General features: G+C 34.5%; 3 non-coding genes across 3 annotated transcripts; 1 reads left to right on the forward strand and 2 right to left on the reverse strand.

Annotated features, from left to right (window-relative positions):
• Nucleotides 1-11,942: 11,942 nt before the first annotated feature.
• Nucleotides 11,943-12,013, forward strand: Trnag-gcc (transfer RNA glycine (anticodon GCC)). The gene has a single exon. It is a non-coding gene; the product is annotated as a tRNA-Gly (tRNA).
• A 6,169-nt stretch (nt 12,014-18,182) lies between these two features.
• Nucleotides 18,183-18,253, reverse strand: Trnag-gcc (transfer RNA glycine (anticodon GCC)). Its single transcript has one exon. It is a non-coding gene; the product is annotated as a tRNA-Gly (tRNA).
• Nucleotides 18,254-22,057: 3,804 nt separating this feature from the next.
• Nucleotides 22,058-22,128, reverse strand: Trnag-gcc (transfer RNA glycine (anticodon GCC)). Its single transcript has one exon. It is a non-coding gene; the product is annotated as a tRNA-Gly (tRNA).
• Between the last annotated feature and the right edge of the window lie 3,446 nt (nt 22,129-25,574).

A 25,574-nucleotide genomic window follows, 5' to 3' on the forward strand; every position in this document is an offset into this window, starting at 1 on the left:
TGTGGGACAATGTATACAATAGAGCCATGGTGCAACATGTAGGTACATGTCGTACACAACAAAGGCAGGGTTGGGGTGGTTGGACGTTGCGCACTGTTAACCTAGTTGTAGGATCAATATCATGTACATTGTACATCCTAACATACCGATAACTTCTCTAAATATGTGGGGCAATGTAGACAATAGAGCAATGTTGCAGCATGTAGGTACATGTTGGACACAACAAAGGCAGGGTTGGGGTGGTTGGACGTTGCGCACTGTTAACCTAGTTGTAGGATCAATATCATGTACATTGTACATGCTAACATACCGATAACTTCTCTAAATATGTGGGGCAATGTAGACAATAGAGCAATGTTGCAGCATGTAGGTACATGTTGGACACAACAAAGGCAGGGTTGGGGTGGTTGGACGTTGCGCACTGTTAACCTAGTTGCAGGATCAATATCATGTACATTGTACATCCTAACATACCGATAACTTCTCTAAATATGTGGGGCAATGTAGAAAATATATCCATGTTGCAACATGTAGGTACATGTTGGACACAACAAAGGCAGGGTTGGGGTGGTTGGACGTTGCGCACTGTTAACCTAGTTGTAGGATCAATATCATGTACATTGTACATCCTAACATACCGATAACTTCTCTAAATATGTGGGGCAATGTAGACAATAGAGCCATGTTGCAGCATGTAGGTACATGTTGGACACAACAAAGGCAGGGTTGGGGTGGTTGGACGTTGCGCACTGTTAACCTAGTTGTAGGATCAATATCATGTACATTGTACATCCTAACATACCGATAACTTCTCTAAATATGTGGGGCAATGTAGACAATAGAGCCATGTTGCAGTATGTAGGTACATGTTGGACACAACAAAGGCAGGGTTGGGGTGGTTGGACGTTGCGCACTGTTAACCTAGTTGTAGGATCAATATCATGTACATTGTACATCCTAACATACCGATAACTTCTCTCAATATGTGGGGCAATGTAGACAATAGAGCCATGTTGCAACATGTAGGTACATGTTGGACACAACAAAGGCAGGGTTGGGGTGGTTGGACGTTGCGCACTGTTAACCTAGTTGTAGGATCAATATCTTGTACATTGTACATCCTAACATACCGATAACTTCTCTAGATATGTGGAGCAATGTAGACAATAGAGCCATGCTGCAGCATGTAGGTACATGTTGGACACAACAAAGGCAGGGTTGGGGTGGTTGGACGTTGCGCACTGTTAACCTAGTTGTAGGATCAATATCATGTACATTGTACATCCTAACATACCGATAGCTTCTCTAAATATGTGGGGCAATGTAGACAATAGAGCCATGTTGCAACATGTAGGTACATGTTGGACACAACAAAGGCAGGGTTGGGGTGGTTGGCCGTTGGGCACTGTTAACCTACTTGTAGGATCAATATCATGTACATTGTACATCCTAACATACCGATAACTTCTATAAATATGTGGGGCAATATAGACAATAGAGCCATGTTGCAACATGTAGGTACATGTTGGACACAACAAAGGCAGGGTTGGGGTGGTTGGACGTTGCGCACTGTTAACCTAGTTGAAGGATCAATATCATGTACATTGTACATCCTAACATACCGATAGCTTCTCTAAATATGTGGGGCAATGTAGACATTAGAGCCAAGTTGCAACATGTAGGTACATGTTGGACACAACAAAGGCAGGGTTGGGGTGGTTGGACGTTGCGCACTGTTAACCAAGTTGTAGGATCAAAATCATGTACATTGTACATCCTAACATACCGATAACTGCTCTAAATATGTGGGACAATGTAGACAATAGAGCCATGTTGCAACATGTAGGTACATGTTGGACACAACAAGGGCAGGGTTGGGTGGTTGGACGTTGCGCACTGTTAACCTAGTTGTAGGATCAATATCATGTACATTGTACATCCTGACATACCGATAACTTCTTTAAATATGTGGGACAATGTAGACATTTTTGTTTTCAAGTACTGGGGGTTCAAGCCATGGCTTGGCATAGTCTATTTCGATTGTAAAAGCAATACACAGGAAACTCACGTTTCATTTACATCTGATTTAATTTAATTTTTTTTATGTTGGAAGTGTTAACCACAACACATTAATTTATTTTAATTTTTTAATTTTAGTCAATGATAGATCACTCGTTTATTATAGCCATAGCCTATACAGTAGTTGCATAAACATTGTTCTGGCAGTTTGTTTGATTAATTAAAATAGCTGATTGAAAGTTTTTAATTCGAATTCTAATTTACATAAGATAGCCACATTTATTTAACTGTTAAACTAAAATTTGTTAACAATTGCCTCAGTAATTGGGGGATTAAGTTTTGCTAGGAGAGAACCAAGTCAAATAATCCAGTATTTGATTGGAACTACAATTCCCCTTAGTGTATATCGAGTAATCTTCATTGTAATCTTTGCTCAATTGTAGTATCTGATGTTTTCCCCTTGTACTTTATATCGTAATTTGCTAATATATTGTGGATGGCTTATTACACAAAATGTTACAAGACGTACTATTTACCTTTTCCTTGTTATTTTGTTCAACCAACATGTTTACTTGGCAACCCAAATAAATAAAATTAAGATTAAATTGAAGTTAAATGTTTAAATTTTCAAATTAGTTATATAGTGTTATACGAATTTCCCGGAGGTAGTGGCTGTCGATCACGTTTTTAGATCATAAATAATTTATTTACAACATTTGAAGGAAATCATCGAAGGCTACATCTGCAACCATACATACTAGCATACATACAAGCAAACATTGCTCATATAAAAGTATATAATAAATAAATAATAAATAATAACATAGAATGACAGTCAATGCTAAGTTTATGTTTACACTGGAATTGCAGATTTTTCCGTTTTACCTAAGGTAGTATTAGTGAGTAGCAGTTTAAACCCCTGAAATGAATTGGCTCTTTGAATTTCTTTGTGACTTACATCTTTTATGATGTACTTAAATTTGAATCATTCAAAATAATGATAAAGATGTTTGGTCTCAAAAAAAAGTTTTTATGGTTTTTTTATATTACCAAATGAGTTGTAATTACCATATTTTTACTTAATCTTTGTCTACTGTAAAAAAAATGTTTTACGGTAACACTTAGGAATAGGATATCACAGTTCTTCGATGTATGCTCTTCTAACCACACTTGTTATACATAATTTTTTAAACAGGGGCTCGTATTAGTTGATGTTTTCTTGTTATATTATAATAGTTTTTTATCACGCTCTATTTCAAACAAAAAGTTGGATCGACCTATAATCTAGTTATGAAATTGAATAACTAGATTTTAATTTTTACCCTATCCCACATTGATCTCTTGGGTGCAGGGTTGTAAGACTGATCTATATTCATGAATAAATGAAGTTGCTATGCTGAGTCGTCTTAACGTGAGGGTGCAATGGTGGGGGAGGCAGAATCAAGGGTTGCTGCGTCTACGAGGTTCAAAATCTTGAAACTACTGTATTAATATTAAAACTTTTACTATTTACTGTCAACATTAATTTACTTGTGTACTATTAATTCTACATGATAATCGTGATTGGTATAAAAAGTTAGTTATGGAATAAGTATGTTAACTATCACATCGTAAAACATATAAATATTTTTAAATACGTCCATTCGAGTTTTGAACCAATTTAATAACAAAATGAAAATGTTTGTTGTTTTATTGTTGTCGTGTAACGATTTTCTTGTCCTCTCCACTTCTGGTTTATTTCGACAATCCGTATTCTTTAATATATTCATGCACATTATTATTATATATATATGTCTATTTATATGAACGATGTAGAAATAAAAATAAGTTATGGGTTCAAAATGAGGTGTTTGTTTTTATCTTATACCATTTAGTTGAGCTCTCCAACACGAAGGAAGTTCTTGTCAGTGATGCCTATCTCCGTTTTTGTTTTCTTGAAAGATGAACAGCCTGCGGTAGGCTCCGAACTACCGGGCTAAATGCTATAGTTGATTGGCAAGATTTGATCCCGGGACTTTATGATGGAAGGTCTGTAGATCAGCCTCACCCCTTAAACTATAATCCTGGCGTGCCTAAAATATGATTTCACTTTATTCGGTAGTAAATTTTTGAATCCAAATACAGTTCTGAGTTACTATTCTTAAATAAAGTGTCACTGTCCCAAAGATTTATTATTAAGTAGTATTTTTAGTAAAATTGTTGTGCTTCAGGTGATTAATTTGCTCAACAGAACTAAAATTTTTTATAATTCCTAATACGACTTTAAAAATGCTAACTTGTCAAGTTCTCCTATTACCTTCTACCTTTAGTATTCAATAGTTAATGTTTCTACACCAATAGTAGTAGTTGTAAGTAGTAAACAAGAACAATAATTTTGGAGTCTTTTAGAGGAAAATAAAACAGACTGTAAATGAATGTGTTTCTTACAACCAAGGAAAAAGGGAAGAAAAATAATATACCATGTTAAACCACAGAATAAGAAGAGAGACAACAAGCTTTTCTCCGCTGAAGGGAAATCCGGGGTAAATCTGCAACAATATGTTTTCTTCTTTTAGGGAAATCGGATGTTTCCGCCCACATGTACTTCACATGTATAAAGCAAAGTTAGGGTTTCACCTCAACAGGCTTACACAAATCGGCTTGTCAGTTTTATATTGTTAAGGTATATTTTAGGAATTCTGTGAATTGAAATAACATGTTGATACTTTTAAAGTAACTTGAACTTAAGATATAGGTTGACTATATAATTGCATCAGTACTTTACTTAACTATATTTTGATGGAAAATTACTTTAGATGTATTGTGTACAGTATTTGCAATTTAGTAGGTTGGTTCGATTTTATTATCTACCCTGTATTTTTTTTAAATTTCTAAAGTAAAAAAATTTACTGTAGCATTGTTGATTGTAATCTACACAATGATTCCTTACCACACAGTATGAAATTAAGAAACTTAATAAATTACGGGGGGTAGAAAAATATAAATAAAAACTTTTTAGTACCGTAGTAAAAATCCTCATTAAAAAGCCTGGCACAAGCATTATATTTCGCCTAAATAATCTAGAATCAATATAAAAATAAAATGTTAAGAACAATTTTCAGTGTATATAGTTCCAAAAATAATGGCAGGACTTTATGATAAAGTCATAAACTGTACAAAGTGGTGTTCAATATTCTATATAGGTTATTGTTCAGCAATTGCACATAATGTAATAACTGAAGTGTATCTAATTTTGATCCATTTTAGTGGTGTAATATTGCTAACATGTTATTTCAACTTGTAAAATCTTTAAGGAGTCTTTTGGACGAGGGATAAAAGTTTGAAAAGACGGAGATAATCAGTAAATCACCAAATACAGTTGATTTGCCGCCTTTCCACAAGACTCTTTTATCTTCAGGCTTTATGTTTCGATTATGGTCTGATTTATACACGCTTTATACTCTCTATGATATCACTAATATTGCAATAACTAGAATGATATATTTTGAAATTACTGTTTGTTCTCTGTGATTGTAACTGGAGCAAAAGAAACTCAAACGTCACTACACACACTAAACAATATCAACATATAGATTTTTTATGTATCAATATAAAACTAATTGTAGTAGTCAATGGTCAAGCTGACCACAGTAATTTATCAATATACATTGCAGTGCACATGAAGTTACTGTGTACACCGAGAATTCACAAAATACTGTGATAAACTATCCAAGCAGGTGATTCTATTAATTACTTTTTAGATTTATTACTCTAAGGTGAAAAATTATCATTACGAAACTCTCGCAATATTTGCAAAGCTATAGACAATTAACGACATATACCTTACGTGTAGTAACTTAGATACTGAAATAAGTATACTCAAGATACCTATATATAGCTTGGTAAGTGTTTTCTGAACCATCGTAAAATGCATGATTTGATAAGTAAAACTCATTGTTGATAGGCAGGTTTTGACTCGGGCCTTAAAAAAAATGTCTTACGCTCCCATCACTAAACCACTTTAAAGTCCACACAGAACAATAGAAAATAGAAGAAATATTGCAAAATTATATATGAAGAACACTGCGTAAAACTACAGAAGGGTTAAACTACTCACAGAGTGTTAAATAATAACAATAATAAATTATTTTGTTGGTTAATTAGTTGAAATCATATTCGTATGTACTTTGTTCACAATCACGTAAAAACTACTAACAATCGGTTAGGCGAAGGTTAAGAAGAAGGCAAATAAATCAGTTCGGTGAGGTGGAAATCGGCAATCGACATTCTGCGCTATCACGGAAACTCGGACAATTAATTTGTCTGTGATTCATTTTACCCGACTACATGTCTCAGATGGTGAGTTTTTAGACTCTATCCTTACAAACAATCAAACTATCTTACATTTCAATATAAATGTTGACTTGTGTGTTATTGTTTGGTTTAAAAACAACTTACCGAGTTAATTTACTAGATTTTTTTGTTATTTACTATTACTATGCTCAGCTACGGACGTATTCCCGATTAAATAGGATGTATGTTAAGTTTGATTAACAAATACTTTTGATTTAGGCCTACTCAATTCAGACCAATTCGAACATAAAGATAGACGAAACACAATTAATTGGTGAAAAACTCAAATCTGTATAAAAATACAATAATTTACATAACGCAGTTAATTAACAACAATGATTTTTAAAGTAATTTATTATGTTAGAGTGAGTGTACCGCGACTTTCCCGTCTTCGTTTTGTAAAGTCAACATTTCCTTAACAAACTCAATTATTTCTGTCAACTAAGGTTGTCCGCCTCTATATTAAAGTTAAATGTTGTTTTCGGCCTTAAAGTCAATATTTGAACTCCAGTGAATTACCTGTTCATGATAATGAAGTCTGTTTAGTCAAATTATATTTTAGAATACTGTGAAAAAATTGTCAAAATTATTTCTAAAATGCAATATTAAAATTTTCTTTTAAAAAACAATATTTTTTACCCTAGACATGTGTTCACCCTTTTTTTAAACTATATCATACAGTTAATGATTGATTAGGTTTGTTGCCAATAACGCATTAAAATGTCTCAAAAATGTGCACAGAAGTCTAAATATATTGCAAAGTTCTATGGGACATATTATAATATGCCTAATTACTACCTATGTATATTTGTTTGGATTGTTTGTATTATTATGATAAAATAATGTATTATCATTTTTAAAGAGAGTAATTATTAGTAATCATACATACAATACAGGTGAAGAGTTAAGTTTGCGCCTTCAATAGATTGAAATGTCTGCAATGGAACAACAGCGCGGATTGCCTAGTCCTTTGGCAGGCGCTCAAATATTCCAGGTCCAACTAAATCAATTCTGTAGTTACGTAAAAAACTAACTATTTCAGTTGTCTGTTACTTCTTAGAACCATTCAATATTAAAACTCTAACTACGTACAACTTTTCGTCTTCTGCAGAGTGTAAACTTCAAGCACTTAGTAATGCAGAACTTTACCAGTTTTGTTTGGTTTAAATTTATTCCTAACTGTTAAACTTAGCAAAACTGAGGAATAGTACAGTTGGATGCCTTATTTTAATTTCACATTCTGATGAATAAATGTTTAATTTGAAAGCAATTATGCAGTTTGTAATCGGGTGGTTTACAAACAGCAAAAATAACTTGTTATGAATAATTAAGTAAAAATGCATTCCATAAATTTAAAAATCAAACTAACATTTTCTTGGGTGAAGGTAAAAGCAACAATGTTCCTTTGAAACTGAATACATTTGTAAGTTGATCCTTATTAAGACTCCCTCTTCAGGTCGCAATAAATTTACGTCGGGCTGTCTTTGGCTAGGTTTATAATATAATGTACTGATGGAGTATTTTTAAATTGATGTATCAATACTTACTTTGACCACATATTTGAAAATTATAAACAATTATGACAATATGTTTGCAAAATTCCTTTTAGCGAATTTCCCATATAGGGAATAAGCTATTACCGTAGTACTCATGGTAAGACCTGGACGCGGGACCGATTTTTTTTTCGTTTTGAGGTCCCTAGAGGCCAAAAACACCATCCGTTCAAATTTATATATATATATATATATATATATGTTTATATATATATTTATATATATATTTATATATATATTTATATATATATTTATATATACATATATGTGTCCGTTAGCACGATAACTCGAGCAAAAATGATCCAATTTTGATGAAATTTGGTACAAACGTGTAAACCTACGTTTATTCGAACGAGTTCGCGATCCAGCATGATCGGACCATGGGAACGGGGGTTTACAGGGGGTTTTATGGGGTAAAAATAGGTTTTTCCCATTTTTGACCCAAAAAACATAAAATTTAGCAATTTCTTTCCAAACCATTTTGTAGAGCTTAAAAAAAACCAAATAATTTAGTATATTGAAGCGTTATTATGCGCCTAATGGTTACGGAGAAAATTCAAAAAAATTTAAAATTTAAAATTTAAAATTCCCATGTTATTCTTATGGAGAATAATTAAACTGTTGTAGTTTGCTTGCTTATGAACATATTTTGATCAAATTTGGAAAACGTTTTTATTTCTTACTAACTATTAACATTTTACAAAAAAAAAAAAACAGTTTTACCCTCCCTGATGCAGCAAACCTAGGTACTTGTTAAACTAATTCTATTTAAATCGGGAATAAATGTTATATTTTTAAGTAGACATTTCAGTGTAAATCAAATCAGTCAAATGGAAATTCGCTTAGTCTGCAGGTTTGCTGCGGCGGGGGTATTGGAAATTTGATCCAGAACTGAATTATAACAGTGCAGGAGGAAAATGATCAGCAAAATAAAATACACGTTCGTATTTAATTAATTATTAATTTCCAACTGATAGTTCCAATTACAATAATACATACATTGGTGACAATCTTATGGCAGAAGATTTGATAGCTTGAACCAAAAACTTGAGTTCATAATTGTAAAAGGTCAAGTAAACATAGCAAGAGAAATAACAAGAATAATTAACAATTATGAAAAAAATGAGATGGTAACACGAGTGAGCATGATGTGTAGTGTGCGAGAACGACATTTTAAGGTAACAAACACCCTTATGTGTGATAGAATATACACACATTTCTTGAACAAAAATCCCTACATTCGTTATCATGGCAGAACAACTACATAACGTGTGTTTTTAGAATTCACATAACTTGTTAGACGTAAAGAATAATTTTAAAATATACAAATCTAAACAAATCTAAATATAAATATTACGAAATTAACGAAAACAACACAAACGACTCAAATTTAAAGTCAACCTATAAATCCAAGTATTTTTTAACAAATGTCCAAATATTTGTTTGCTCCATATGTTAAAATCCCAAACACTGTTCTACACCAACCCCTAATCTGATTCCGAGACTAAATCCATCAACCCTAGTCTTGTTTATAAAAATCTTTTCTCACGGATAGAAAGACGAACCCCAATTTCGTTACAGTTGAAAAATCTTCCCGTCTGTTATTTGGCTGATCCACACAAAGTATCGGGCGAAGCCTCCCTCACTCGGGATATCCTATTACGGACCAGGGTGCGGGTGGATCAGGGAGGACAAAGAAGATAAGATTGCAGGTAGAAGGTCAGGGAGGTTATGGGGGAGCACCTGCAAGAACCCTGTATAGGGTGGGAACAGGGATTTTGGGTTATGATTGTAACCCCTGGATTAGAGAGCTAGAAAGTACTGTGTAAATAACTGGAACTTTTTGTAAACTGTTTATTTCGGGGCTTAGGGGGATAATTTAGAGGTTAAATTTTAAAATGAAAAACAAATTTGCATTTGATTGGGATATGTTAGAAGTTCTTAACCCTCTGTAACATAAGATACAAATATTCTTGTAGTTGAAGTACTAAGCTATATTATTATTTGTAAATAGATAGGGACGTTTCCTGACTGTGTGTTTTTTTTCTTGGGGGGGGGGGGTGGAGGGTGATTTTAAAGTAAACACAGTTTTATTTAGTTCGGACATGTCAGGCGCTCTAGGGAAACTTACCGATATCTGTAAGATATTGAGATTTCTTCGTGTAATTAGGTATATAAAATGTTCTTCAAATTGTTCTAAGTTCCTTTTTTTAAATTTTAAAGTAGGATTTTTGATTTTCCTGATCTGATGGTCATAGTTTATTACGTTAAAACAGGTTTTAAGTGGGAAACATTATTACATATTAGTTTATTCTACTTTAGGTTATGTTTATGTTAGAATCTTGGCGAGGTATAAGAGAGAAATTTTCCAAAATGAACGTTGGCGTAACAATACGCCTGTACAGTTGATAAGACTCAGTTTACATAGGTTGTGACAGTTGCATTGTTGTCTACGGGAATGGTTTGACAATAGTTTGACAGCAACAACATCCCCAAGCTCCGGTTTCACCCCGCATGGGCACGATCCGGTCAAAATTCCTGATTTTAGGAGATGAACAAAAAAAGCATGGTTATTTTTGAGAACGCACTAAAAACCTTTTCAGTCTTGTTGAGACGGTATATCGGAGAAACGATTATAAACGCGAGTGGCCTCATTTGTAACACTCGCCTAAAAACGCATTGAGGTTTTTAAAGAATCGGATGGTACCCAGTGTGCGTTTAGGTTTAGATATTCTTTACTTACTGTAGTTCTGAACGAAAATTAGAATCCATGGTGGGTTTCGGTGTCAAACGTGTCGCTACAGGGAAGAAAATATGGGGTTTTTATTGAAATATTTATAGCTTAGTATGAAGTAAACAAAATTTCAAAATTTCATTAAAATATGTCTTACATTAAAATAGCAAGCTACAACAGTGTATTTATTCTCAATAAGAATAACATGGTAATTTTAAATTTACACTATTTTGCGATTTGTTCCGTAACTGTTAGGCATACATCAATGCTTCAATATACTAAATTGTTTGTTTTTTTGAGCTCTACAAAATGGTTTAGAAAGAAATTGCAAAATTCTATGTTTCCAGGGTGAAAAAATGAGATAACCCCATTTTCCCCCCATAAAACCCCTATAGACCCCTGTTCCCATAGTCTGACCATGCTGGTTCGCGAACTCGTTCGAATAAATGTAGGTATACTCGTTTATACCAAATTTAATCAAAATCGGATGAATTTTGCTCAAGTTATCGCGCTAACGGACACATATATAAATATGTCTTGGCCTCTGGGGACCTCAAAACGAAAAACGAAATCGGTCCTGTGTCCAGGTCGTACCATGAGACCTACGGTAATAGCTTATTCCCTATATGGGAAATTCGCTAAAACCAACGTGAAATTTTAACCTCAAAGTAAAGATGTCTACACTATTATTATTTCAGTTGCAAAAATCTTATAAGATGTAGTCGTTTTGTGTTTGAATAGTCACTTATTCATGCAAAAATGTTTGGCTTCATTCTAACCGACCAAAGACCACGAAAATATTACTTGCTATTTGACCATTGGTTGTAAAATGCAGTTAAAACAGTGACGCAGACGGCGTAACGAAGCGCAGTAAATTTCAAACTGAGAACATTTGAGCTGACAACAATACAATAACAAGAAGCTCGGTCAGCTGATTTACAGGTCGTATATCATGGCTTCAAGGCCACTCTATTGGAACAACAATTCAGGCTTAGCTGTAATCCATACCATGAGCAACCAACCATAGATTAAACCATGGATCAGCTGAAGGCAAATGAAGTAGTAAACGTTTATGTTGCGACGTTGATGGAAAATCGCAACTAACATTCTGTATTTCTTAATATGTCAATTTTTCATAGACTAAAGGAATTGCCGCTTCCTATTCTGGACGATGTGTTCTGGTGTGAACTACAGTATCACCGTGGTCCTGGAAGAAGCGCAAAGGTATTGCATGCTATATTTGCGCTTTCTTTCTCTCTCTCTGAAGAATCATTCAATTTCTCTCTGTAACCAAATATACATAAGCATCGGTGGTTCAGTGGTAGAATGCTCGCCTGCCACGCGGGCGGCCCGGGTTTGATTCCCGGCCGATGTATATGTTTTAACGATTTTAAGTGAAATAAGATACAGACGGGTTTATCCCAACTGCGCCCGGTCGTCCCTCGCGACACATGTCTAACTCCGCGCGGTGGTCAATTTTGGCTCCCCCAGCCCTAACGGCTGTGAGTTTGTATTTGAAGTTTAAAGTTGTTATAAATGTGCATAATTTAGAACTGTACAAAATAAAATAAAATCATTCCTAACTTAACCTAACCAAACCCCAAAACTAACCTAACCTGTCACATGAATAAAGTAGCTATGAATGAACAAATAAAAGTGTAACATTACTTTGGGGACACACGGTATATGTATATAGACAATCTTATATTAAACACATCATCATATCTTATACGAAAGCACAAGGTAGCGTAGAGATTAGATGTGGCCACCACGCGGAGTTAGACTATACCATTGACTTTATATCTACACACTGAAAGTGACCACCGTACGGAGTTGAACTGGACCCTTCGGGGGCCATAAAACTATTCCTCGGCTTAAATTTGACCACCGCGCGGAGTTGGGCTATCCCCTTCAGTACTACTGAAATGCTTGCAGTACCTAATACAATTATACGGATGCATGTATATTAAATCAGTCTATACATTAAACAAGTTAAATTGTGTCTGCGTGTTAGTCCTATATGTCCAAGAAGATTTCTGTCCTATTCTCGTTCCGAGTACTATATTCTCCAAGTTACCTTTTAAACCTAAAGACATTTTTGTCCCACCTTCATATCCTAGGATGATATTGATAGGTGCCTGATCCATTATCAATACTCGGTCCTGTGCTGAACTAGAATGCAAGATGAACGTTTATTGTTATGAGATGATTTGTGTACTTTGGTAATTGACAAGGATCGCCTGTTTCTTTAGTTAGGTGTTTGATAGCACTTTTGATCCCATTGATGAAAGGAAATTCACAAAAAGAATTTAAAGATATAACCCCCCCTTTACTAGCTGTTTCCTAGTTATAATTTTAGGTTACTACTGCAATCAGTTGCAAAGTACAATAAGAGATACTGTGCCAGTAAACAACACAAAAACACATACTTCATCGAAGAACGAACATTTAAATTTATAAATACCTGTTATGCATGGAAGCAAGATAATATGCCTCTGGTATTCCTTTTGATCCGGCAATATTCTGGAGGATTAGATACGCTTTGTTGTTAAGAAACGTTTTCACAGTCATAAAGACATTTTGCTTTATGTATGAGAAGATTACAACAGCATAATGCCGAACGTCAACGTACGTAATCCTTCCAGGAGGAAATTGGATGTAAAGTCAGATGAATTCAGTTTAGCTTGGTTAAAAAGTTGGCATATTTTATAGAATTCAGCACATTCTTGGTCGGAAGTTCAGTTCAACTGACTACTGTCAGTCAATGCTACTGTGCATTCATTTTCATTTTTAAACGGCTACAAGTTTAACATAAGATTGAATGGTTTGGTTTTATCATTGACTATATACATAGTGGTTAACTTTTGAGGCCAAGTAGGCAGATCCAATGGATGTTCAGACCGGAGATTAGGCATAAAGATTTTGAAATAAAGTTATAGCCAATATTTTTAAAGTTATAGCTAACGAAATATACACATCTAGGACTCAATTGAATTTCGTTAGCTTTAACTTTAAAATAGGCTATAACTTAAAAGTAGGATTGAATGTTTACTTCTGTCTTTATTCAAAGGCTAAAGCTAAATCAATAAATGTAATGAATTATTATCAAAATAAATAAGTATATACATTAAAAATTGTAAAGCCCGGGAGGCAGAATTATATTGACCGATTATCCAAGGGGCCAGGCCGATCGGTCAGTAGTTCATAGAGAACAACAACAAACAGACATACTTTTGATTTTGTACATATTTGTTATATAGTACATGCTCTACTGTGGAGTACCGCAAGGGAGTACTCTCGACCCTGTTCTATTTGCTATTCCCCATCGTCATCCACGCTCACCTGCTAGTCTGCCTGGCCTACTTCCCCCGTTACATGCCATTTACCTCGCCAATGGACAGCCGATCATCTCCAGTCTTCTGCTGTTATTGAGGAGCTGCAAAGAATAACACATTCGAACCATGCTTGGCTTGATATGTTTTTTATACATCTTTCCTTTTAATTTCGTGTGTTTTCGACGCCGTTGACATTTGTATATAGAACCCCAGTCTTCTTACTATGATAGGCTTTTTGATAGGTAGCATCATGAATTCCGAGGATTGAATACATACCGGTTGGTATTTAAACAGTAACCTCTAGATTTGAAGGCGAATAATATATTCACTGTGGGATACCCAGATAAAATATTAACCCTTTAGTCATTTTATGTGTTAATACACCCACTACTAGGTGGTGCTACACTATACATACAGAGGAGCGTGACGGCTGAGAGGCAACGTGGAGTTCGGTTTTACACTATAAATAACCCTACAAATCCAATCATATAGAACTTAACCTAAACCAGGATTCGAATTGAGCAAAAAGCAAATATTAAACATAGCTATTACATGAGCTCATCAATCCTTTATAAAAAAGCAAAAACATAAATTTGTCATCTGTTAAAAAAATGGGTGCTACTGAAATTAGTGAAACTTGTCTCATAATAATCAGAGAAGTAGTTGTACCATTGACTGTACAAAATAAAACAGCAGATAACAGATGGTCTGTACATATTAGTGTGCAATCAGAAACAGATGCACCGTGAGAAGTATTGGAAGTTGACTTTCCATTGTCCACACAAAAATATTTATTTTTGAATCCTGAGAAGCGTTTGGATCAAGCTAGACTCGGATAACTCAATTGATATAATGCAGATAATATCTTGTATGGTTTAATTTACCCAAGTCATGTGTTTCCTATGGAGTGTTGAAATCGTATTTGTCCAAACGCTTTTTTCAAATTAAATATCAAGATATAGTTACAGATGTGCATGAAATTGAATCAGGTGTACCACAAGGCAGTGTTCTTGGACCTATTTTGTATTTTGTTCACTTATGACCTTCCAAGTACTCAGGGTATTACGGTTGCAACATTTGCAGACGACACTGCTTTTTTATCATCAAATCAGGATCCTATTCTGGCATCATCAAACCTTCAGGCTGCATTAGACGATTTGTCTCAGTGGCTACAGAATTGGAAAATTAAAGTAAATGAAACAAAATCCGTTCAAGTTACATTTACTATGTCTACAAGAACTTGTCCCCCAGTAACATTGAATAATGTCATGCTTCCACAATCCAACGAAGTTAAGTACCTTGGTATGCATCTCGACAGACGGCTTACATGGCATTCACACATTTGGAACAAACGACTTCATTTAAATTTAAAAACAAACAAACTAAATTGGCTCATTGGTCGAAATTCAAAATTATCTGTTGAAAATAAATTACTTTTATACAAAATTATATTGAAACCTATTTGGACCTACGGTATCCAACTCTGGGGAACCACTTCCAACTCAAACATAGAAATAGTTCAAAGGTTTCAATCGAAAACATTGAGAAAAATTTTACAAGCACCTTGGTTTGTCACAAATAAAGTAATTCATCAAGATACAAAATTACCCTATGTTAAAGAAGAAATAAAGAAACGAAGTGAAAAATACCAAAGAAAATTAGAAACCCATCCAAATTTCCTGGCAGTCAACCTCCTCGACAATAGTGAAGCTACATATAGGCTCAAAAGAGTTAATCCAATAGACCTTCCAAATCGTTTTTAGTTCAACTTTTTAAAAGTTTTTGTATGTTAGTGCACTTGATGGAGTGTAACTAACCCATGTTAAAATGGTTATAAAATTTACTTATTATTCTAGTATAGAATAGATTGTAAATAAATACTTGTTAAAAAAAAAAAAAAAAAAATGTGTTTCCATCACCGATTTATATTAGTTAAATGGTTCATAAGGCAACCTATTGAAACAAATAATCCCCTCAACAAACACTGTGTCATATATTATTCCAAAAATGTATTTTTTGCCTCTTTGGACTCTTGATACTAGTTTATATCAATATTGGAGCTTTTAACCCTGTGCATCCCAACCCTTGAAATTTAATGTGTTACATACAAAGTTTACGTTTATACACATATACAGTTTTAAGTAAAGGAATTCAACCTGTGATATTTTTCAATAAGCACTTTTAACTTTGTGTGACTCTGTGGTCTATTTTCATCTGCCCGAAGTAGTTGACACTGAACCTAACCCCTCCAAAATTATATTTCAAGGTAATGCACATGTATGTATAGAGTAGATACATTTTTGTATCAACACTTTTACTCGATGGAATGATATTAGACTCCTAATTTTCATATTCCGGAAGCAGTAGTGTCCATAATATATTTTACTACCACCGGACAGCAGAGGGGCTCCACCGGATACTCAACGGCTCGACGCAGGGGTAGCGCGGGATTGCACCAGTTATGTGAGTGTACAAAGGTCAGCCTGGCACGCACCGGGATTGCGCCAACGCTACCCCTGGTAGCCGGGTAATCGGGCGGAAGATGGAATGTAACCTAACATAACATAATCTAACTAACCTAACCCGATAATGAGGGGAGTAACTAAAGTTGAACTGTGAATGAGATGTGGACACCATTTTACACACTGCTGGGGTAGTATCCCAGAAACTTCTCTGACAAAAGAAATGCAGCATTGGTACGAAGACGGTGCGTTTTGGGGGTAGATTTGGCAGTGGCGCTTTGCCGGTGTCTACCTGGCCCTACTGAGGCAATCCCGGTGGACCGCGACGGAAGCGCACTCACCGCACTTCCTCAGTTTATTGCAATTAACAGCTGATTCCTTAAATAGCCAACAAACGGGTTTATTAAACTCTAGAAGATTTGTTTAATTTGTTTCCGTCACTGGTGGTGAATGTAATGGGGGTAGGTTAGTTCCGCATTTGCTACCTACACTAATCCGGGTCCCGTAGGGTGTCTTATAATCCGGTAGGTTGGTTCCGCATTTGACGGCTTAAACAATAGATGCCTGAACTAATAACTATGCTGAATTAGTAATAGATACACTATATACAGTTTTAATGGACTGCTCGATTCCCGTACGTAGGACGGGCCAACAACTCGTTATTACTAAAAAGTCAAATCAGTATTATTACTAAGGTAATTTTTGTTAACATTTATGAAACAGGTGAATTTCCTTACATCCCAAACCTAAAATTTGTAGAGTTTGTATCATTAATATTCCGAATTACTTATCGGATACAAGCGTATCCAAACTTTGGATATTTAACTTCAATATGTTCCATATTCATTCTACGTAGGCTTTTAGTGAGGCTAATTACGTTTGTCTAATTAAGTGTAACCCTCCTTTGTCAATATAAATGCGGAACTAACCTACCTACTTAAGGGGCCCACCAGATTCAAATGCGGAACTAACCTACCCATTTATGGCCCTAGGGTCATTATCTGCGGAACTAACCTACCACCGAATGTAATAATATTGAGAGGTGCGATTAAATCTCTTTTCGGCTTGAGACTTCTGTTGAATTCTTCGTGTTTGACCACGTTTACATACTCTAGTGACACATTCATAGTTACATACATTACACGTTACATACATTCATAGTTAACTATACACTTATAAACTGCTCTTTTCTATCCATTTGTATAATGAAGAAGACGTATGTTTTTTTTAAATGACGTATTGTAATGGATAGTTCGTTGACAATGTTCATTTATTTTAATTTTTAGTAAAACTGGGCTAGTAGTGAGAGAAAGAAACCGTTATCCTAAAGCAAAAACCAGAGTACAAATCCCCATTATTTGACTTGGCTTTCAGCTATTTTATGATACTGTCAGACAGTGATACAGAAGCAACATTAATCTGCATGTTCACCACCGTATGAATATACAAAAAACTGAAATCTATTATCAAATACCACAATAGGGTCTTATTTTATTAACATTGTATTGGACAAACCCACATACGAAAAACAATATATTAAACATTCTTGGTTAAGTGAAATTACTTGGATTAAATATTGCGCAAGGTAATTATTAATTAATCTACATTATTAACAATGTAATGAATATTTGATTTTCTGTCTTAAAAATGACTAATCCTGAAAACATCACACATTGTTTCTAGCATTATCAAACAGGACATTGATTATGTATTTCCTGCAAAATTATTGTCAAATTGCAAAATTCTTTGCATCGGCCGGGAATCGAACCCGGGCCGCCCGCGTGGCAGGCGAGCATTCTACCACTGAACCACCGATGCATATAAAATGATGATGAAAGAAATGAAGAAAGGTGAATCTCCTTCAATGAGTTTGTGCAAGGAGAAAGGTGTCCGAAGTTTCACGAAGGCAACGCAGTGTACAACGGGGGACCAAACTGTCTGAAATACAAGATACGCCGACTGTTTTATTTACATATAAATAAGTGGACTGTGAGTGCCACGACAAAGGCAATTAGTTTAAACTGATCTCAAAAATATTTCCGATTTAAGAATAAATTACGAATTTAGTAGCCTAGCAAGTTGATTGACATAGAACAGGAAAATGATGTAAATTGTTCAAATTTCCCAATCATTTTATGCTGTTGAATAATCCGAAAGTACAAAGAATTTTTACATTGAAATACTTTGGTTTAAATTTTCAAATTAGTGGTAGAAGGATTGTTTATTGTTCCCAAAGAAAACCAAACCCCAAGGTCAGGGCTACTCCAGCGTGCGAGCGGCTTCTTGCCTAGTGCAGTAAATTCCAAATCGATTGTGGTTCAAACATAAAGAAAGAAACTGGGCTAGGGTCATTGAATTCGAACACTTCGCAAATTAGATTTTAGAAACATGCTGGGATCCTACTAAAAATACTTCATAGTAGTCAACGTTATTGTTTAAAAATATATCCACGTTTGTTGATTTTCTGGATGGAAGATGATGACGAATGAATCAGCTCACCTTTGTACCATTGAGCAATCACATAGCCTAGTTTGGCGATTCTGTAAGTGGCCTGTTTACAATGTCTATCACTGTAGTGTTATTACACTAATCAATCGAATTGACTTGAACTTCGCCTTATTTTGTAAAGCCACAAGACTTTTTAAATGTGTTTAATGTACTCATTTTTTCTGTAAACCCGTACCTTGGAGTGTCTGCGACGTAGCAATCTTATAACGCCCAAAAGACTGTTCGGATTCAAAAACAATTTGCATCAACGGAATCCGGATTAACAAGGGATTAATATACTCAACCCTTTGTTTGCCATATATATCTATAACAACTCTAATCAATAAGTAGGCCAACATAATCAATTTCTCTGCCTTGCCTCGAACAAATAGTTTTGTATAAAGATTAATTTGTCCGCATGAAAGACCTACTGTGGTGCTTTGTATGCGGCTGGATCAAAGACATCGTTGACAATGGACGGCGTATGAAAGAGTCGATCCATCCTCGTGAACGACACGTCAAAACACGAGATGGCTTAAGATGATTGTCCTCGTTGATCCAATGAACGTCAATCTGCAGCCCAATTGGTCACCGACTGGTACAGACTTTAGTAGGACTCGACATCGTTCGAGCATTTGGATTAAACATTGACACCGATTGGCGATGATTATGTACTATATTATGTGTATAATGTTGGAAATTTGTTTGTGAATTTATAAATTGCACGTCAATTTGCAGTCTAAAATCATTTACAGTGACTGTTACCAACTTTTTCAGTAACACTCAACCTTAAGCATTCGGCTTAGACACTCACCGACCCTGTTAAGTATTTAAACTACTGTATTGTTTAATAACATTATCTCTAGTTTAAGACAGTGTCACACATATAGGTGCGTATTTTAAGTTAGAATGCAAGAGGAGTGTAGAATCTTTGTAGAATGAAGTGGGATGATCTGTGTAGCTTTGTTACTGACCAAGATCAGCTGTATTTTTGCCAGGTAATAGTTATTTGTGCAACTAGTGAGAAAAGTGAGCAATTGACTCACTCGAGAGAAATACTTACTCACGAGCCGTAGGCGAGTGAGGAATGGTTTCTCGAGTGAGGCAATTGTACTTTGAACTCGAGTTGCACATTATACTTTTCCTACAGTTACCATAAAACAAATAAATTGGTGAATAAACATAACCTATTTTTACACAGAAGTGAACTTTTAATATAACATTTAATGTGAAGTGGCAAATACAACAGTACAACAGCTGACCAGCTGATTTACAGCCAGTGCTGCCAACGTATTTCGCGCGCATACGGCGTTGCCTGCATGTTACGCGCTCACTATTTCGTGCCTTCACGTTGAAAATCTGGAGTGAGACAAAGTAATTAGAGTGAGACAATGTTAACATTGTCTCACTGATGAGCGAATTGGCCACTTTGCTTTCTCAAATCAGTGAGAGAACATGTACATTGTTAGGTAACTGTAGGAAAAAGTCCATTAAAAGACCAAATATCAGGGACAACCAGGTCCAGTTTCAAACCATCAAAAATCTACTGTATTTCAGGATCCGGCAAACTTTTCATTATGAGGCGAACACTAGATTGCCCAGCTTGGCTAATTAATAAAGCTTTAATTATTCAGCTACTAAGCCAGTTTATACATTTGGTTTATACATTTTGACACATCCAAGAAAGATAATCATTATCATCAAGTTTACATTACACACAAATTTAAACAAACTCCGTGTCTTCCATAGCACAATTTATCCCAGTTATACAATAGGTTACAGCTATATTGTGTTTCCCTCCAAATGTCAAGATGTTCCCGCCATCCTTGAACATCCTCCATCACGTATATTTGCGATGTCTCGATGACCCTGGGATATTGTCAGCCCGTCCTTGCTGACTTGGCACGACTTGAAACAGCTACAGCTGGGCTGGCTTCAACTTCCCAGATAGAAATAACCCGGTTAGAATATCTGTTAGCATCTGACACGCGTTGAAGAAACATTAAAAACTGCATTTTGATATATTTTTAAGTTACTGCAATACTATAGTAATTCAATACCATTGACTACGGAGAGTGCGATCAGAATATTCGGCACTTTTCTGTAATGCAGTAGAATTCTCATCCTAATGGAACAGGTGAAGCCAATTTTATTGTTAGTTCTGACCGGTGCACTGTAGAGGTCGTGTTTCGTTTACAATTTGTTTCTTGTTATTTCAGTATTTTAAAATCTCGTTTAACCGAACAAAACGATCTAACCATAAACAATAATTCGTTCCCTAGTTATATAACGAACAGATTAAAAAAAATATACAACCAAATGTCAACACTAGCAACCAGTGTCACCGGACATGAACTAGGCACGAAAAACTAGCTTCAAAATTTACAATGAGATGATAAGTCTTAAACTTAACCAACCTAACCTGGTGGGGTCGGTACGACGGCAAAGTGATCTATATTTTCATCCTATAGTAATGATGTGGTCTGAGTCGAAGAAAGCTTCAACTCTGACTACTATTTGAGAGCTATTTGACTAAATAGTTTTTATTTAACTTAACAGTATGTTTGAAAATGTGTGCCAATGATTTTCTATTGTGAGCTTTGGTACTGTATATCTCTAAAGGCACTTGAAAATTGTAAACCTTGGCTATTCCATTTATTAATTGTCAAATGATTACGAATTACCAACGCAGGTAAAACGTTGCAGTCAAGTTGTTGCAATGAAATGCGTCCACACTGTGGGCCTACAGGTTTTAGCACCAATATTTAATGTAATTTTGTGATAACTTTCACGCAACTTTTAAAATCAAAGCTTAAGAATGTAAAGGGTGCAAATTAACTTCTAATGTCCTAATGTTCATGGATTGCCAATAAATTATAGGACATACGTAAAATATAAACATGTAACCAATAATAGAGATCGATGATGTAACCTAGAACCATTGACTTTATATCTACACCATAGTAGATATAAAGTCAATGGTTCTAGGTTACATCATCGATCTCTATTATTGGTTCTATGTTTATATTTTACGTATGTCCTATAATTTATTGGCAATCCATGGACATTAGGACATTACTATTGTATCTACTATGGTGTAGATATAAAGTCAATGCTAGAACCAATAAAAGTCTTTGCATCGGCCGGGAATCGAACCCGGGCCGCCCGCGTGGCAGGCGAGCATTCTACCACTGAACCACCGATGCTTGAGGAAATGGGATGCTGCTAGAAACTTGAGCACTCATCTTCAACATCCACTTGACTCGCTGGTATAAGCAAGCATATTGTATTATTAGTCAAAGCATAGGTCAGAGCTACCAGAAACTGGTAGAATTTATTATTTATTAGCTACATTTATTAAAGAACACGTTTTAGAAACCAGACTTGCGTTAAGAGGCAGAGAATTATTGTGCTTGCTTATTTTGTTACTCTTTGCACCCTTCATGGACAATTATGGGGATGATTATTTGTATTTAATGTCACACTAGGGGTTTTTCGATAGAACAAATAATAAAACTGACACAAAACTCCTGAATCAACTTTGCAAAAAAATTATCCAATATTTTTTTCAGAGTCTTATTGGGATTAAAAAGAGCTCAATGTTTACATACTCTAGTTGAATTACAATAAATGTTATTCTGTATCATAGTAGATTGTATCCATCCAATGGGAAGTTTGCAAGAGTAAAAGTAGGCAGTTACACTAAGTCTCTATAATTAATTATGGGTTTTAAAAGCATGATACTTAAAAGCATGAGTAACTGCATAGCCTCCTCTGTAACGTTTTAGAGTTTACTATACATCAAAAGTAGATGTATATTATGTTTTCTCAAATATATTAAAGACTTACATTGTTCCATTCTGCGTACGCAACCACTTTGCGAAGGAACTCTGTAAGGTGTTTCACAAAAACTTTTGGAATGGTGTAACTATAGTCGATGTGATGGCAACATTTAATCTGGAAGATAGTACACTTGGCTTATCAATTACAGTTTTCGTTTCCAATCATCAATTTATAATTTTAATCATTATTTTATTTTTATTATTTTTTTTTTACATGCTTCAATACAGTTTAAACACCATTTACATTGAAGCAGTTCATGCACTTATAATATTATTGCTTCAGTGGGTTTCTTCTTGTCTTTTCACTTCACCTTTACTTACACTTTCATGCCATGCATTTAATACTAACATAAAAAACAAAATTATCAATAACTATAACAACAATGTATTATATTAACAATGATAAATTATATAAATATATAAATACTGAGTAGTAAAAATAAATACAACAACGAAAAAATAAATAGATTAACATTTACCGATTGATTAATACTGTTTTTAATTTTAATTTGAAATTGAAATTGAAATTATAAAGCCAACTAAGCGAAAAAGCATCAACTAAGCATCGTTTATCTCACCAGCTGTGATTGAATATTTTCAGTAACAAACTTTTAGAGCATTATTGTTCGTGACAATACAAAACTACTACAAACGTATGCAACTTTCGCAAACTGAAAGATTGTTTTTGTCAGTTGAGATTGATTGTAGCAATTTCGTATGATAAATTGAATTCTAGAATTTGTTTTTCTTTTACCTTTGATATCAGTTTTCTCAGTGTAAAACTTTTGAACCTACCAATTTATGTCTAAAGAAAGAATACAATTACCTTACTTATATTGCTTACATAATAGTTTTTCAACAAGTTATCGTTACTGGTATTTTATTACTACGGATTTAAACCAAAAATATCGATTTATGTAATTAAAGAATTAAAAACAAGTGACACACGATTTCGTGTCTTTCAAACTCTTCAAATATAACTCAAGCCACCAACAAATTATGGGAATGCGTTTAACAATGCTTTATTAGAAAAAAACAACAATAACAATTATAAAACAGTTTGTTGGTTAGATGTAAGAGAGAAATTGTGTTATTCTAGACGCATTTTTATTTACTTTTCGTAATAAAATCCCAGTACGAATTTGTTTTTTAACCTGAGGTTTCCTTGGAAAATAAGAAAATGACTACCTTTTTTAACAGATAAAAATCAGTAAGAAACAACCCCAAGACAAAAGGCAAGAGACAAATGGTTCTGAGGCTGTAAAAAACGGGCACTCCTGTTACGCCTAAATCTCAAGCTGGGCATTATTTCTCTCTAGAGTGGGAGCCTTCCCTAGGGCCCAGGGTTAATAACGTATGATTATAGAATAACAGCTGGTATTTATAGTAATTTTTGGACGGGAAAGAATTAATTGATTTAGATCACCGGTCATAGGAATTTTGAGGTTTTTATTTTTTTACTAGTTCGTAAATGACATGGTAGAACGCATAGCGTGTATGTCGTGTTTCGAATTTTGTGTACATAATGTCCAATAAAAAATTATTTAACGCAATGAAGATTCTTTACTCTTAAATGCATTTTAATCTTGAGTATAGTATATCTAGTACTGCAACGTAATTAAAGGATCGATAACGTATGCTATTAACTTGATGCTGAACATAGAAATTCTCTTTATGCAACAAAGATTTATTGACTTCTTATTTTATTTCGGCAAAACAGAAAGGATAAAACCTGTATAAGTCAAATAAATCAAGCCATAGTTGAAAATAAAGACAGCAGATAACGCAGTCTTGTGGAAAGGCAGCAAATCAACTGTATTTGGTGATTTACTGATTGCCTCAGTCTTTTGAAACTTTTATCTCTCGTTAAAAAGACTTCTTGAAGCTATTTTACTCGATCAAAATAGTTTGGCGATGCCACACTTAATAATATAAGAATAAAACAGTATCTCAGTTAATCGTTTATATAGTATAATTTTGAAACTATTTACGTAAATCGATTAACTATGTGTGTAAAACCGTATAGTTCATACTTATACAATTTGACAAAAATATCAATTCAAATGAATTATTTTTCGTCTAATTTACTGGAAGTTGCGAAGGACAAATACGTTTATTTAATGTCAACTCAATTATTAATGCCATTTTGTTACTGATTGCAAAAGGTCGTATAATCTTAGAAACTCTTTACAAATCTATGTGACTTATCATAACTATTAAACGCAAAGTAATAAGGACATTAATTAAACCGACTCCCTTACATATTTGCTACCTTTACAGATAAAAAGTGATTCAAAGGAAAGTTTATGCAATGATTACAAACCTTAGGGTTTATATTCATGTGGTTATGTAGAGTATAGTGACGCTAGGTGCGCTGACGCCTTTTATTTATCACTGTTTTACTAGTGTTAAAAAGTAATTAATAAATTAGTATTAATGTAAGTATTACATTGTAAAAAGGTGATTGTATCTTCTGGATAAAGCAACTCTGTAAAATTTACTTAAAGATAAACGTTGGAATATTCTCATGGCATAAACACACTCAAAGGTATCAAAGGTAACGGATTTAAAGAGATGAATATTCGAAATGAAATACCCAAAGTTTGTAGATTAATCTAGGCTACTAGTCTTGTAAAAGCCTAGGCGTATAAAGCCTCTAAGCCTGTAAAAAAAATTATTAACGTTTTTATAGATGCTTAGTAACACTTAATGCAGCGGTTAACAATGTTAACTGTGGTTAGGTCAGCATATTGAAATGTATGTGTGCACAAATTGACCTTGGGAAGTGTGCGGATAGCCAACGGTAAAGA

This window comes from Macrosteles quadrilineatus, unplaced genomic scaffold (genome assembly GCF_028750875.1).
Source record: "Macrosteles quadrilineatus isolate MER2022 unplaced genomic scaffold, UCM_ALF_1.0 Scaffold_9__3_contigs__length_116548681, whole genome shotgun sequence".
Taxonomy (NCBI): domain Eukaryota; kingdom Metazoa; phylum Arthropoda; class Insecta; order Hemiptera; family Cicadellidae; genus Macrosteles; species Macrosteles quadrilineatus.